Source organism: Palaemon carinicauda, chromosome 35, assembly GCF_036898095.1.
Source record: "Palaemon carinicauda isolate YSFRI2023 chromosome 35, ASM3689809v2, whole genome shotgun sequence".
Lineage (NCBI taxonomy): Eukaryota > Metazoa > Arthropoda > Malacostraca > Decapoda > Palaemonidae > Palaemon > Palaemon carinicauda.
The window spans coordinates 20,685,546-20,702,357 of record NC_090759.1 but is presented as its reverse complement, the minus strand read 5'-3'; the positions used below and the strand labels follow the sequence as shown (position 1 = coordinate 20,702,357).

At 44.6% G+C, this 16,812-nt stretch overlaps 1 protein-coding gene across 7 annotated transcripts in view; it reads right to left on the bottom strand.

The window, feature by feature from the left end:
* LOC137627654 (WW domain-containing oxidoreductase-like) overlaps positions 1-16,812 on the bottom strand; it is a 172,419-nt gene that overhangs the window by 95,648 nt on the left and 59,959 nt on the right. The window lies entirely within an intron of this gene.

The window sequence follows — 16,812 nt, the reverse complement described above, 5'->3', positions numbered from 1 at the left end:
CAGCACATGTGGGATGTGTTGGGACATGACAGGCATCACATTTTCTAATCAATTGTTGAGGATTATTAATGGAATACCATATCTTACATGTATTACACCATTTTGGCATTCTTTTTCCCATTGCATCAATCAGCATATTCACCATATTGGACTTCTTATTGTTCTTTGATGGAATGTGTTGATTGATGTAGACTTTCTTTATAAGTCTCTTTAACACTTGGATTTTCTTTGGAATTTCTTCTATTATTTTGCTGATGTTTTCCGCAGATTTGCTCCAGTTTATTGGATCATATTGTTTCAATATGTCTGCGAATATTTTTCCGTCACATTGGTTGACGTTACTAGTGACCTCTGTTATCAGACGGTCGAGCTCCTGTTTCGCCAACTCATGGAATTTATTTTTGCTGAGTCCAGCGATGTCTCTCCAAGCCTTGCCCGTGTTGTACATAGCCATCTTGATTAGATTTTTAGTAATTCACAAGATAACTATTCTATGCCGACGTTTTATCCCACTTCTCCGACCTCAAACTAATCACTGACTATTCACGAAAACTTGTAGCTATATTGCACTCGATAGCCTTTTGTTATCCGCGTTAAATCATGATATTTATGGGGTCGCAAAAGTGTAATCACTCACTGGCACACACACACAGAGAGAGAGAGAGAGAGAGAGAGAGAGAGAGAGAGAGAGAGAGAGAGAGAGAGAGAGAGAGAGAGAGAGAGAGAGAGAGAGAGAGATTGGACCTTGTTAATCACAGTTTCTTGCTTTGTGGTTTCAATTTTTCGTGGCCAAGGAAAAAGGGAAAAAAGAAAAAGTCTTTGTGATAATTGCTTTCCCAACATTAAGAATTTGATTTCTAATAGTTGACAACAGCATTGTGATGGCCAAGAACAATGCAATACCTATTATATAAAAATTCTCGTAAAAATCGCGATAAAATTCAAGCTGGGCGATGATTCCAAAAGCATGCGCTCCTTTACACTAGGAGGCTGTGCGCCACTACCTGAGCGATGATTCCAATAGCATGCGCTCTTTTACATTGGGAGGCTGTGCGCCACTACCTATCTCTCCACCCAGCTGGTCCTAACTCACTCTCTCTGTACAGTGTATATCCATTAACTGTGGTAATAAATTACACCTATATTTGAAATAAACCGGATTTTGATTAAACTGGTGTTTCACTTAATTGTATCCAATAATAATGCATGCAAAATTCACATTTTAGAATCGTATCTATAATTAAAAACATAGCGAATTATCTAATGCATTGTTTACATTCAAATCAGCTGATCAACCTTGCCTAGTCCATCATCAGCTTATATTCACTTTCACGATATTATCCCACTTATATGACCATTCACTTTCACAGGATTACCTCACTGATATAACATAACATGCATATTAGTATGATATCTCTTTCACATTATCATTGTCCGTCACTTATTATTATCATATCCTTAATCCTTTTCCCAATTACTTCCCAAATCCCTTTCATACATTTACTTTGCTCTCCCACACACACATCTACAATGTATCTTTCCAACTCTTTGGATTCTTTCTATTTGTTGCAATTTTATTCATTTTCTCTTTTCTAGCATTCATTTGTAATTTTCATGTTATTAACCTTTTTTATCCCTCATTCCACCTAGTCCTATTCCTATTTTTCATTCCTTCGCGCATTTCCCAAATTCCTTGATCTCGCTAATTTATTTTAATTATCGTAGATTTGGCGGAGGGATGTGCAAGAAGAAGGAACTTGGCTACCGCCTCCCCGTTTCTTCTCTTTGTCATATTGTTTCGTCCTTTTCTCTCCCTGTTCTCCCTGGTGTTTCACTTAACTGTATCCAAAATAATGCATGTAATATGTTATTTTCATTAGTAAAATAAATTTTTGAATATACTTACCCGATGATCATATAGCTGTCAGCTCTGCTGCCCGACAGAAAAACCTACGGGCGGAATACGCCAGCGATCGCTATACAGGTGGGGGTGTACATCAACAGCGCCATCTGTCAAGTAGGTACTCAAGTACTCGATGTCAACACAGAACCAATTTTCTCCTCGGTCCACTGGGTCTCTATTGGGGAGGACGGGTGGGTCCTTTAATTTATGATCATCGGGTAAGTATATTCAAAAATTTATTTTACTAATGAAAATAACATTTTTCAATATTAAACTTACCCGATGATCATATAGCTGATTCACACCCAGGGGGGTGGGTAGAGACCAGCATTACATGTTGACATTATTATGAGCTAAGTATTCCGTATTTCATTTTAGCAGTTATTCAAAATAACAAACATAAAATAAATAAGTACCTGGTAAGGAAGTCGACTTGAACAATTACTCTGCCTTTTTAAGTACGTCTTCCTTACTGAGCCTCGCGATCCTCATAGGATGCTGAGCGACTCATAGGAGCTGAAGTATGAAGGGTTGCAACCCATACTAAAGGTCCTCATCAAAACCTCTAATCTAGGCGCTTCTCAAGAAATGACTTTGACCACCCGCCAAATCAAGTAGGATGCGAAAGGCTTCTTAGCCTTCCAGAAAACCCAAAAACAATAATAAAACATTTCAAGAGAAAGATTAAAAAAGGTTATGGAATTAGGGAATTGTAGTGGTCGAGCCCTCACCACTACTGCACTCGTTGCTACGAATGGTCCCAGAGTGTAGCAGTTCTCGTAAAGAGACTGGACATTCTTAAGATAAAAGACGCGAACACTGATTTGCTTTTCCAATAGGTTGCGTCGAATATACTTGCAGAGATCTATTTTGTTTAAAGGACACGGAAGTTGCGACAGCTCTAACTTCGTGTGTCCTTACCTTCAGCAAAGCTTGGTCTTCCTCATTCAGATGGGAATGAGCTTCTCGTATTAACAGTCTGATAAAATAGGATAAAGCATTCTCTGACATAGGCAAAGAAGGATTCTTAACTGAACACCATAAAGCTTCAGACGGGCCTCGTAAAGGTTTTTAAATAGAACTTAAGAGCTCTTACAGGACATAATACTCTTTCTAGTTCATTTCCAACCATACGATAAGTTTGGAATATCGAACGATATTGGTCAAGGCCGAGAAGGCAGCTCGTGTTTGGCTAGAAAACCAAGTTGTAGAACATGTAGCCGTTTCGGATGAGAATCCGATGTTCTTGCTGAAGGCATGAATCTCACTGACTCTTTTAGCTGTGGTTAAGCATATCAGGAAAAGAGTCTTAAAGGTGAGATCTTTCAGGGAGGCTGATCGAAGCGGTTCGAACCTGTCTGACATAAGGAATCTTAGTACCACGTCTAAATTCCAACCAGGTGTAACCAAACGACGCTCCTTCGTGGTCTCAAAAGACTTAAGGAGGTCCTGTAGATCTTTATTGTTGGAAAGATCTAAGCCTCTGTGACGGAAGACTGATGCCAACATGCTTCTGTAACCCTTGATAGTGGGAGCTGAAAGAGATCGTTCTTTCCTCAGATATAAGAGAAAGTCAGCTATTTGAGTTACAGAGGTACTGGTCGAGGATACGGATACTGACTTGCACCAGTTTCGGAAGATTTCCCACTTCGATTGGTAGATTCTAAGGGTGGATGTTCTCCTTGCTCTAGCAAACGCTCTGGTTGCCTCCTTCGAAAAGCCTCTAGCTCTCGAGAGTCTTTCGATAGTCTGAAGGCAGTCAGACGAAGAGCGTGGAGGCCTTGGTGTACCTTCTTTACGCGTGGCTGACGTAGAAGGTCCACCCTTAGGGGAAGTGTTCTGGGAACGTCTACTAGCCATCGAAGTACCTCGGTGAGTCATTCTCTCGCGGGCCAGAGGGAAGCAACTAGCGTCAACCTTGTCCCTTCGTGAGAGGCGAACTTCTGCAGTACCTTGTTGACAATCTTGAACGGAGGGAATGCATATAGATCTAGATGTGACCAATCTAGTAGAAAGGCATCTATATGAACTACTGCTGGGTCCGGGATAGGAGAGCAAACTATTGGGAGCCTCTTGGTCATCGAGGTTGCGAAGAGATCTATGGTTGGCTGGCCCCAGGTGGCCCAAAGTCTCTTGCATACATCCTTGTGGAGGGTCCATTCTGTTGGAATTATTTGTCCCTTCCGACTGAGACAATCTGCTATGACATTCAAGTTGCCTTGGATGAACCTCGTTACTAGTGAAAAGTCTAGACCTTTTGACCAGGTGAGGAGGTCCCTTGCGATCTCGTACCATGTCAGAGAGTAGGTCCCTCCTTGCTTGGAGATGTACATCAAAGCCGTGTGTTGTCCGAGTTCACCTCCACCACTTTGCCTTGAAGGAGAGACCTGAAGCTTTTCCAGGTCAGACGTACTGCCAGTAGCTTCTTGCAGTTGAAATGCATTGTCCTTTGACTCGAGTTCCATAATCCCGAGCATTCCCTACCGTCTAATGTCGCACCCCAGCCTACGTCCGATGCGTCCGAGAAGAGAACGTGGTTGGGAGTCTGAACAGTCAGGGGAAGACCCTTTCTAAGGTTGATATAGTCCTTTCACCAAGTCAGACCAGACTTTATCTTTCCGGAAACCGGGATCGAGACCGCTTCTAGCGTCTTGTCCTTTTCCAGTGAAAAGCTAGATGGTATAGAAGAGGACGGAGGTGTAGTCTTCCTAGTGACACAAATGAACCACGGATGACAGTGTCCTTACCAGACTCATCCACAGCCTGACAGGGCAGCGTTCCTTCTTCAGCATCTTCTGGATGGATAGCAGGGCTGGGGGTTGATCGTCTTGTTCAGCAACATCCTCATCAGAGGGTTCCTCATCCGAAACTGATGAGGAAACGGCAACGGAGTGGGCAACGTCTGACTCGCTGAATACGGTCGCACTGGAGGATGCGTGACGGAGCCGGACGCAATATCATGGTACTGCTGCACAGTCTGTGAACTGTCAACAACCATGGGGACGCGAGGAAGTACAGCGTCAACCCGAAACTGTCTAGACTGTCTGGGTGCAGTCAACACCGTACCGGGTTGCTGAGGTTGACGCACTGCGTCACAACAAGTCACCTCTGCTGGTTGTTGAACGTCTTCCTAGTGACACACTGAACGTCAACAACCACCTCCGAGCGTCGCTTAACGTCAACGTGCGACTGGCAACCCACACTGGGTCGCATCGGTGGAGGAACCACCTCAACTGGCGGACGCGAGTAGGATACCTCAGCGTCAACAGGGCGCACAACCAACCGGTAGGAAGGTTGTTGGCCAGAAGGTTCTTCTCCGTATTAAGTCCTCTATCAAGGACACAAGCTTGGACTGCATGTCTTGCAGCAAAGCCCATTTAGGGTCTACGGGAGCAGGTGTGGCAACAGACGGGGTTAGCGACTGAAGCGGAACCATTTACCATCCCTGGAAGCCTTGTTATGTGTGACATAATAGTACAGCAAAACTTCAAAGGCTCGACAAAAGTTGAGAAGTTACCTGTAAACAACTGGAGCGTCTCCTGGCTATGCGCCTGGCCGAGTCTACCAGAAGTGAGAAGTCTACCTGGGCAGAGGCATGAACTCCCAAGCTGAGAACTTCTCTCGTGTCCTATCAGACTCTCGCTCTATAAGCCAGATAAAAAGAAGGGAAATCAAAAGGCTGTATCCCTAAAACTCCTCCTGGTGCAAAAACCAGTCGCCTAGCCGACGTAACGCTCTCTAGGAGAGCGAGAGAGCACTAGCTTAACAACAACGGCTTCGAAGTAGCTAGGCCTAGTGTAAGTTCTGACGTGAGGCGAACGAGGAGCAGCAGTTACAAGATCCGGACGAAGATCCTTAAAAAATCATCATGATTTAATTAAAGTCCATAGGGGGCTAAGCAGCTTAAGGCTCCTCTCCAAATGACAGAGTCCTCAAAGGAATATCAGTAGGAGGGAGAAAAGCACTTTCTCATCTACAGGAACCTTGTCCGAGAAAAGCTAGGTTATCTCAGTGAGGGTCTCACTGGTGCATTAGCAGCAGACCAGAAGGCAACGTTATGTAACTGCTTGACAGTCTGTGAACTGTCAAAAACTGAACTGTCAACCACAACAGGTGCGTGAGGACATACAGCACTGGTGCATTAGCAGCAGACCAGAAGGCAACGTTATGTAACTGCTTGACAGTCTGTGAACTGTCAAAAAACTGAACTGTCAACCACAACAGGTGCGTGAGGACATACAGCACTGGTGCATTAGTAGCAGACCAGAAGGCAACGTCATGTAACTGCTTGACAGTCTGTGAGCTGGCAACAACCAAAGCTGTGTGGGGAAGCCTCAACTCCTGACTGACTAGTCTGCTGCGGGCAAGTGGCGGTAACCACAGTGGGTTGCGGAGGCTGACGCAACGTGTCAAAACACGGCAGCTTAACTCCACCCTCTTGTTGTTGTGGTAGCACACGCACGTCAACGGAGGGTTCCGTGCGTCTGTGAACGTCAGCATGCGTCTGGCAGGGTCGACTGCGCATGGGTGGAGGAGCTCTCACAGCTGGAGTGTGGGAGCAGGCAGCCACAGCGTCTGCTGGGCGCACAACCGTGGTAGGTTGTAGGCTAACGGGTGCAGCGTCAACCTTCTCCGCACGAAACTCCTGCATAACAGCAGCTAACTGAGTCTGCATAGACTGCAGCAAAGACCACTTAGGGTCTACAACAGCGGGTACGGCAATAGACGGAGCTACTGCCTGTTGTGACTTAGGGTCTACAACAGCGGGTGCGGCAACAGACGGAGTTACTGCCTGTTGCGGTACCACTTTGCCTCTCTTAGGAGGTGTGCAGTCATCGGAAGACTGCAGCGAGTCCGAACTGACCCAGTGGCTACAACTGGGCCGTTGGACTTGTGCGGAAGGGACCGACTTGCACTTAATAAGCTGCGAGACCTTGGTCCAAGGTTTCTTACGAGAAACCTCTTCCGCAGACGAGAAGTAAATGGGCTCTCTCGTCTTTGTGTGGGTGGGGCGATCTTGGGTAGATACGCCCGAAACCACGGAGGGAAAAACGTCTGTTCGTTGATCAAGGCCTGACGAACCCATAAGTCGTTCGACATTACTTCTCCCCTGGGCTTGGGAGCTTGCAAGAGGTCCCGGACTAGGTGAACGACAGGCACGAACAGACGAACCCTCGGACGCAACACTGTAACACTTTGCGCATATCACTTTATCACTTCGATTTTCTGTTTTGCACTTATTTCACTGAAATCGAAACTTTTACTGATTTCTACCTGAAACACGCAATCCTACCCTTCATTAAAAGGTAGTAATTGCGAAAACAGTCGTATAATGCAACAGAAAACATATATAAAGATAAAGAATTCAGTGGCTGGGAAAGAGACTAAACACTAGTTCAAATAAACTACATTTACAATCTCTCACCGCACATAGCCTGGGAACAAGAATAAAACCCTAGAAACGTTTTACCTTCTTCCCCGTACAGCGACTAGGGAGGAGAGTAAAACGAGAACAACGTTACCCGCTTGAACGAAACGTTTATTCTCCTCTCTCTCCCTCCGTCTCTATCTCTCTCTTTCTCTCTTGATTTCGCACCTGAGAGAAGAGCCCAATTATATATCGTCAAAACATGTTATTTGCTAAAGGAAAAAACTGAAAGGTTTTCCAATTAAAAAGTTCCTTTAATTTAGAATTTAAACCATTTAAGCTAAGAAAGAATGAACGAAACGCCAGAATCGGTTTACTCTTACTGCAAAGTGAAACCGTGATACACTCTCTCTCTATCGTAACAATAGAGCGCATGTTGAACGTCCTGAACGTCAACAACTGCGTAGACTAAAAAACTAAACGTTAGTTCATCTTTGAAAACAGTACGAGACTATCAAAGAAATTCTTTCATAAAACATTAAAATTTAAAAAGTTTTAAATTCTTTAAAGGTTAAATACGATATAACGGGCTCAACGTTAATTAACTTCGGTTCCAAGTTAGGACCGCCTACTATCAGGAAAGGTCGCATATAAACAAAACATAAAAATTTATTTTTATATGTTTATAATAAATGGAAAGTTAATCGAAGAGGCCTAATAAAGGCGGAGAGATATAAAATATATAGATCTATAACGTGTTAAGCAAAATTACTAAAAACCTAAACACACTTCCGTCTAAGGGAAGGGTCGGCCATTTAAAAGTGAAAGAGAGTCCATACTCTCTTTGTCACCATAATTAAATCTATCCAAAACGAGTTCAAGTTTTGAAATGAAGATAAAACCCCTGCATAGTGAAAGCTCAAAACTGGAATAGTGTACTTCACCAAATAGTTGTGAAAACAAATCCAGTTAGTAACAGCGTATTTAGTAGGTCTTGCCAGTGGCACGACAGAGAGAAAATTGGTTCTGTGTTGACATCGAGTACTTGAGTACCTACTTGACAGATGGCGCTGTTGATGTACACCCCCACCTGTATAGCGATCGCTGGCGTATTCCGCCCGTAGGTTTTTCTGTCGGGCAGCAGAGCTGACAGCTATATGATCATCGGGTAAGTTTAATATTGAAAAATTCACATTTTTGTATCGTAATTAAATTAAAAACATAGCGAATTATAATCTTTATGCATTGTTTACATTCAAATAAGCTGATCAACCCTGCGTAGTCCGTCATCAACCTCAATTTTCAGATCAAATAACTCTCTTATTATTAAGGCTTGCTACTGAAAGATACAGTATTTCATATTTACTAAAAGAAATCATTATTATTTGAGCTACCCTTTTTCAATGAGCATACTAATTTCAATAGCTTTATTTGAAATGCTTCTCTCATATTTCATTCACTTTTACTATGAGTTGAATCCCATAACCTTAACCGGAGTTTAATTGATGATGCTGATGCACGATACTTTAGTTTAGCTCTGTGGCGCTTGATAATAAAGCCTCAATAGAGACTTAGCAAAGAAACAAAAATTTCATTCATTACACACACACACAAAAGAGAGAGAGAGAGAGAGAGAGAGAGAGAGAGAGAGAGAGAGAGAGAGATTTGAAGTTATCTGGCACCCTGACATCGAATAAGAGAGAACTAATACTGAAATGAGTCATAAATGTACAGTCAGGCCTCGTTAATCGCAGTCTATTGTTCACCCAACATTGAGAATTTGATTTCTAATAGTTGGCAACATTAATGGGATGGCTAAGAACAATGCAATACCTATTAAATAAAAATTCTCATAAAAATGCAATAAAATTCAAGCTGGGCAATTATTTCAAATAGCCCTCACTCCTTTACACTGGGAATGCTGCACTCCACTATCCTAGCTCTCTCTGAACAGTGTGTATCCATTTACTGTGGTAAAAAAATTACAGCTATATTTGAAACAAACAGGATTTTGATTAAAATGTTATTTTGATTATAAAATAAATTTTTGAATATACTTACCCGGTGATTATATAGCTGCAACTCTGTTGCTCGACAGACAACTCTACGGTAAAAACTCGCCATCGATCGCTACACAGGTTGCGGGTGTGCCCAACAGCGCCATCTGTCGACCAGATACCCAGTTCTCAATGTAAACAAAGACTCAATTTTCTCCTCGTCCCACTGCGTCTCTATTAGGGAGGAAGGGAGGGTCATTTAATTTATAATCACCGGGTAAGTATATTCAAAAATTTATTTTATAATCAAAATAACATTTTTCAATATTTAACTTAGCCGGTGATTATATAGCTGATTCACACCCAGGGGGGTGGGTAGAGACCAGCAATATATGTTTACACTTTTATGAGCTAAGAGTTTTTATTTCATTTTAGAAGTTATCAAAATAACAAAAACAAAATAAATAGGTACCTGGTAAGGAAGTCGACTTGAACAATTACTCTGCCTTTTAAGTACGTCTTCCTTACGGAGCCTCGCGATCCTCTTAGGATGCTGATCGACCCCTAGGATCTGAAGTATCAAGGGTTGCAACCCATACAACAGGACCTCATCAAAACCCCTAATCTAGGCGCTCTCAAGAAATGACTTTGACCACCCGCCAAATCAACCAGGATGCGAAAGGCTTCTTAGCCTTCCGGACAACCCAAAAAACAACAATAAAAACATTTCAAGAGAAAGATTAAAAGGGTATGGAATTAGGGAATTGTAGTGGTTGAGCCTTCACCCACTACTGCACTCGCTGCTACGAATGGTCCCAGTGTGTAGCAGTCCTCGTAAAGAGACTGGACATCCTTTAGATAAAAAGACGCAAACACTGACTTGCTTCTCCAATAGGTTGCGTCCATTATACTTCGCAGAGATCTATTTTGCTTAAAGGCCACGGAAGTTGCGACAGCTCTAACTTCGTGTGTCCTCACCTTAAGCAATGCTTGGTCTTCCTCACTCAGATGTGAATGAGCTTCTCGTATTAACAGTCTGATAAAGTAGGATAAAGCATTCTTTGACATAGGCAAAGATGGTTTCTTAACTGAACACCATAAAGCTTCAGATTGGCCTCGTAAAGGTTTAGTTCGCTTTAAATAGAACTTAAGAGCTCTCACAGGGCATAAGACTCTTTCTAGTTCATTGCCTACCATATTCGATAAGCTGGGAATATCGAACGATTTCGGCCAAGGTCGAGAAGGCAGCTCATTTTTGGCTAGAAAACCAAGTTGTAGCGAACATGTAGCTTTTTCTGACGAAAATCCGATGTTCTTGCTGAAGGCATGAATCTCACTGACTCTTTTAGCTGTGGCTAAGCATACCAGGAAAAGTGTCTTTAAGGTGAGATCTTTCAGGGAGGCTGATTGTAGCGGCTCAAACCTGTCTGACATGAGGAATCTTAGTACCACGTCTAAATTCCAACCAGGTGTAACCAAACGACGCTCCTTCGTGGTCTCAAAAGACTTAAGGAGGTCCTGAAGATCTTTATTGTTGGAAAGATCTAAGCCTCTATGCTGGAAGACCGATGCCAACATGCTTCTGTAGCCCTTGATAGTGGGAGCTGAAAGTGATCGTCCTTTTCTCAGGTATAAGAGAAAGTCAGCTATTTGAGCTACAGAGGTACTGGTCGAGGATACAGATACTGACTTGCACCAGTTTCGGAAGACTTCCCACTTCGATTGGTAGACTCTAAGGGTGGATGTTCTCCTTGCTCTAGCAATCGCACTGGCTGCCTCCTTCGAAAAGCCTCTAGCTCTCGAGAGTCTTTCGATAGTCTGAAGGCAGTTAGACGAAGAGCGTGGAGGCTTTGGTGTACCTTCTTTACGTGTGGCTGACGTAGAAGGTCCACCCTTAGAGGAAGACTTCTGGGAACGTCTACTAGCCATCGAAGTACCTCGGTGAACCATTCTCTCGCGGGCCAGAGGGGAGCAACTAGCGTCAACCTTGTCCCTTCGTGAGAGGCGAACTTCTGCAGTACCTTGTTGACAATCTTGAACGGTGGGAATGCATATAGATCTAGATGCGACCAATCTAGGAGAAAGGCATCTATATGTATTGCTGCTGGGTCCGGGACTGGTGAGCAATATATTGGGAGCCTCTTGGTCATCGAGGTTGCAAAGAGATCTATGGTTGGTTGGCCCCAAGTGGCCCAAAGTCTCTTGCATACATCCTTGTGGAGGGTCCATTCTGTTGGAATTACTTGCCCTTTCCGACTGAGACAATCTGCCATGACATTCAAGTTGCCTTGGATGAACCTCGTTACTAGTGATATGTTTTGACCTTTTGACCAGATGAGCAGGTCCCTTGCGATCTCGTACAACGTCAGTGAGTGGGTCCCTCCTTGCTTGGAGATGTACGCCAAGGCAGTGGTGTTGTCCGAGTTCACTTCCACCACTTTGCCTCGAAGGAGAGACCTGAAGCTTTTCAAGGCCAGATGTACTGCCAGCAGCTCCTTGCAGTTGATATGCATGATCCTTTGACTCGAGTTCCACAGTCCCGAACATTCCCGAACGTCTAATGTCGCGCCCCAGCCTACGTCCGATGCGTCCGAGAAGAGAACGTGGTTGGGAGTCTGAACAGCCAGGGGAAGACCCTCTCTTAGGTTGATACTGTCCTTCCACCAAGTCAGGCAAGACTTCATCTTTTCGGAAATGGGGATCGAGACCGCTTCTAGCGTCTTGTCCTTTTTCCAGTGAAAAGCTAGATGGTATTGAAGAGGACGGAGGTGTAGACTTCCTAATGACACAAATTGTTCCAGGGATGATAGCGTCCCTACCAGACTCATCCACTTCCTGACTGAGCATTGTTCCTTCTTCAGCATGTTCTGGATGCATAACTGGGCTTGGCTTATTCTGGGGGCCGACGGAAAAGCCCGAAAAGCTAGACTGTGAATCTCCATCCCTAAATACACAATAGTTTAGGATGGGACCAGTTGTGACTTTTCCATATTGACAAGGAGACCCAATTCCTTGGTCAGATCTAGAGTCCACTTTAGATCCTTCAGACAGCGACGACTGGAAGCTCTGAGAAGCCAGTCGTCCAAATAGAGGGAGGCTCGGATGTCCGATAAATGAAGGAATTGGGCTACATTCCTCATCAGCCTCGTAAACACAAGAGGAGCTGTGCTTAGGCCAAAGCACAGGGCTTGAAACTGGTAGACAACCTTTTTGAAAACGAATCTCAGAAAAGGTTGGGAGTCCGGGTGGATGGGGACGTGGAAGTAGGCGTCCCTTAGGTCTAAAGAGACCATCCAGTCTTCCCTTCTGACCGCTGCTAAGACTGACTTTGTGGTCTCCATGGAGAACGTCTGCTTTGTGACAAAGACATTCAGAGCACTGACGTCTAGCACCGGCCTCCACCCTCCTGTCTTCTTTGACACCAAGAAGAGTCGGTTGTAGAATCCCGGAGATTGAAGGTCCGAGACTTTGACCACCGCTCCCTTCTCTAGTAAAAGAGACACTTCCCGTTTCAAGGCTCGTCTCTTGTCTTCCTCTCTGTACCTGGGAGAGAGATCGATGGGAGACGTTGCTAGAGGGGGTTTCCGTACAAAAGGGATCTTGTACCCCTCTCTGAGCAACTTCACAGATTGTGCATCTGCGCCTCTCTTCTCCCAGGTCTGCCAGAAGTTCTTGAGTCTGGCTCCCACTGCTGTCTGAAGATGCGGGCAGTCAGACTCTGCCCTTATAGGACTTGGATCCTTTCTTCTTTCCTCGTTTCCCTTCGGCACGAGCACCTCCTCTGCTGGAGGCTCTGCCACGAAAGGGCGGAATAAAACGGGACGCTGGAGTGTCCATCCTTGGTCTAGCTGACAAGGTAGGCAAAGGGGGAGCTTTGCGAGCGGAGGACGCAACAAGATCGTGAGTGTCCTTCTGCACCAATGAAGCGGTTATTTCCTTAATCAGGGCTTCTGGAAAAAGGCACTTGGAAAGAGGAGCAAAGAGAAGCTCAGATCTCTGGCACTGTGTAACTCCAGCTGAAAGGAATGAGCATAGGTTTTCACGCTTTTTAAGGACTCCGGACACAAATGATGCAGCAAGCTCATTAGACCCATCACGTACGGCCTTGTCCATGCAGGACATAATGAGCAAGGAAGTCTCTTTCTCTGTCGGAGAGATCTTTCTGCTTAGGGCTCCTAGACACCAGTCTAAGAAGTTAAAAACTTCGAAGGCCCTAAAGATACCTTTCAAAAGGTGGTCCAGGTCCGAAGATGACCAACATATCTTTGAGCGTCTCATGGCAAGGCGGCGGGGAGAGTCTACAAGACTTGAGAAGTCGCCCTGGGCAGAGGCAGGAACTCCCAAGCCGAGAACTTCTCCCGTGGCATACCAGACGCTCGATCTAGAAGAGAGTCTAGCAGGGGGAAACGCAAAGGCTGTCTTCCCTAAACTCTTCTTGGACTGCAACCATTCTCCTATCACCCGCAAAGCTCTCTTGGACGAGCGTGCGAGGACGAGTCTAGTAAAGGCAGGAGTGGTAGACGGCATGCCTAACACAAACTCTGACGGCGAAGAACGAGGAGCCACAGAAACAAACTGGTCCGGAAACAACTCTTTGAAAATGGCCAAAACTTTTCTAAAGTCCAAAGAGGGTTGAGTAGACTTAGGCTCGTCCAAATCTGATTGTGGTTCATCTATGTGTGCAGCAACATCATCATCAGAAAGTTCCTCATCCGACAACTGATGAGGAAACGGCAACGGAGTGGGTAACGGCTGGTTCGCTGAGTCCGGTCGCACGGGTGCATGCGTGACTGAGCCGGACGCAACGTCATGGAACTGCTGCCCAGTCAGTGAGCTGGCAACAACCATGGCAGCGCGGGGACGCACATCGTCTACTCCAGACTGTCTGGACTGATGTGGGTGCGCAGTGGAAACCACACTGGGTTGCGGAGGTTGACGCACCGCGTCAAAACAAAGCAACTCTGACGGTTGTTGAACCTCCAGAACGTCAACGGCAACCTCCGTGCGTCGCTTAACGTCAACATGCGGCTGGCAGATCATACTGGAACGCATGGGTGGAGGAACTCTCTCAACTGGTGTGCGTGAGAAGGTTACCTCAGCGTCCACAGGACGCACAACCGATCGTGTGGAAGGTTGTAGGCTAGGTACTGCACTAGCTGGTGCGGCAGCAACCTTCTCCGCACGAAAGTCCTGCATTAGAGACGTCAGTTTAGACTGCATGTCTTGCAGTAGAGACCACTTAGGGTCTACGGGAGCAGGTACGGCGACAGACGGTGTTACTGTCCGAAGCGGTACCGCTTTGCCTCTCTTAGGCGGTGAGCAGTCATCGGATGACGGCAGCGAGTCCGAACTGACCCAGTGGCTACAACCGGGCCGTTGGACTTGCGCTGAAGGGACCGACTTGCGTTTTAACGGTCGTGACACCTTGGTCCAAGGTTTCTTGCGAGAAACACCTTCCGAAGACGAGGTATAAATGGGCTCTCTCGTCTTAGTTAGGTAGGAGCGATCTTGGGTAGATACGCCCGATACCACGGAGGGAACGTCTGTTCGCTGATTAAAGCCTCTCGAACCCATTTGTCGTACGACATTGCTTCTCCCCTGGACTTGGGAGCTTGCAAGAGGTCCCGGACTAGGAGGACGACAGGCACGAACAGACGAACCCTCAAGCGCAACACTATCCACAACACTATCACTCGGCACTTTAGCACTTCCCACTGCACTTTTGCACTTAAGCTCCTTCACATCCGCCATGAGCTGATTACGGTCACTAGCAAGGGACTCAACTCTCTCACCCAGAGCCTGGATGGCACGCATCATATCAGCCATCGATGGTTCCTGAGTGCCAGGAGGGGGGTTAGGAGCAACCACTACAGGGGAAGGAATAGGTTGTGGGGCATGGGGAGAGGATATATCAATAGAACGAGAAGAACTTCTCCTAACTCTATCTCTCTCTAGCCTACGTGTATACTTTTGAAATTCGATAAAATCGAATTCCGAAAGGCCAACGCACTCCTCACACCGATCTTCCAATTGAAAGGTTTTATCCCGACAATTGGAACAAACAGTGTGAGGGTCGATAGAAGCCTTCGGAAGACGCCTTGAACAGTCCCTAGCATTGCACTTCCTAAATTTGGGGACTTGTGAAGGGTCAGCCATTTTGAATTGGTCAAAGGGAAATTCAAAAAACTATCAAAAAGTCATCAACAAAGAATCCGTTATCAAAAAGAGTTCAAGGATTTGTGTGAAGAGAAACCCTGCACAGCGAAAGCTCAAAACTAGAATAAAGTACTTCACCAATTAGATGTGAAAAAAACTCCAGTTTAGCAACAGCGAGTAAGTACGTCTTGTCGACACCTCGACAGAGAGAAAATTGAGTCTTTGTTTACATTGAGAACTGGGTATCTGGTCGACAGATGGCGCTGTTGGGCACACCCGCAACCTGTGTAGCGATCGATGGCGAGTTTTTACCGTAGAGTTGTCTGTCGAGCAACAGAGTTGCAGCTATATAATCACCGGCTAAGTTAAATATTGAAAACTGGTGTTTCACTTAACAGTATCCAATAATAATGGATGGAATAATCACATCTTAGTATCAAATTTATAACTAAATACATAGCAATATTACAATCTCAGGCATTGTTTACATTCAAATCAGCTGATCAAATTTGCGTAGTCCATTGTCAACCTATACAGTATTCACTTTCCCGATATTATCCCACAGATATGACCATTCACTTTCACAGAATTACCTCACTGATGTAACCTATGATGCATACTAGTCTATCTCCTTCACATTATTATTGTCCTACACTTATTATTATTATATTCTTAATCCTTTTACCAAATCCCTTTCATACATTTACTTTGCTCTCCCCAACACATCTGAAACGTACCATTCCAACTCTTTTGATTCTCTGTATTTTTCGCGACTTTATTCATCTTCTCGTTTCTAGGATTCATTCGTCATTTTCATCTTATTAATCATTCTAAATGCCTTTCTTATCCCTCATTCCACGTATTCCCATTACTATTTTTCATTCCTTCTCGCATTTCCCAAATTCAATGATTTCGCTAATTTATTTGATTTAGCGTGGATTTGGCTGAGACAATGTGCTTCCGCAAGGCCCGAGCAATCTGAACACACGCACGCTACCACCTCCCCTTGCCTCGTCTCTTTGCTGTATTGTTTCCTCCTTCTCTCTCCCTAGTGTTTCACTTAACTGTATCCAATAATAATGCATGTAATATTCACATTTTAGTATCGTATTTATAATTAAAAACATAGCGAATTATAATCTTATGCTTTGTTTACATTTAAATCAGCTGATCAACCATGCCTATCCGTCGTCAACCTCAATTTTTGGATCAAATAACTGCGCCGATGCACGATATTTTATAATTTCAAGCTCTGTGGTGCTTGATTATAAAGCCTTAATAGAGACTTAGCAAAGAAAAACAGATTTCATTTATTAGAGAGAGAGAGAGAGAGAGAGAGAGAGAGAGAATATGAATGATTTGAAGTTTTCCGTCATATATATATCTCT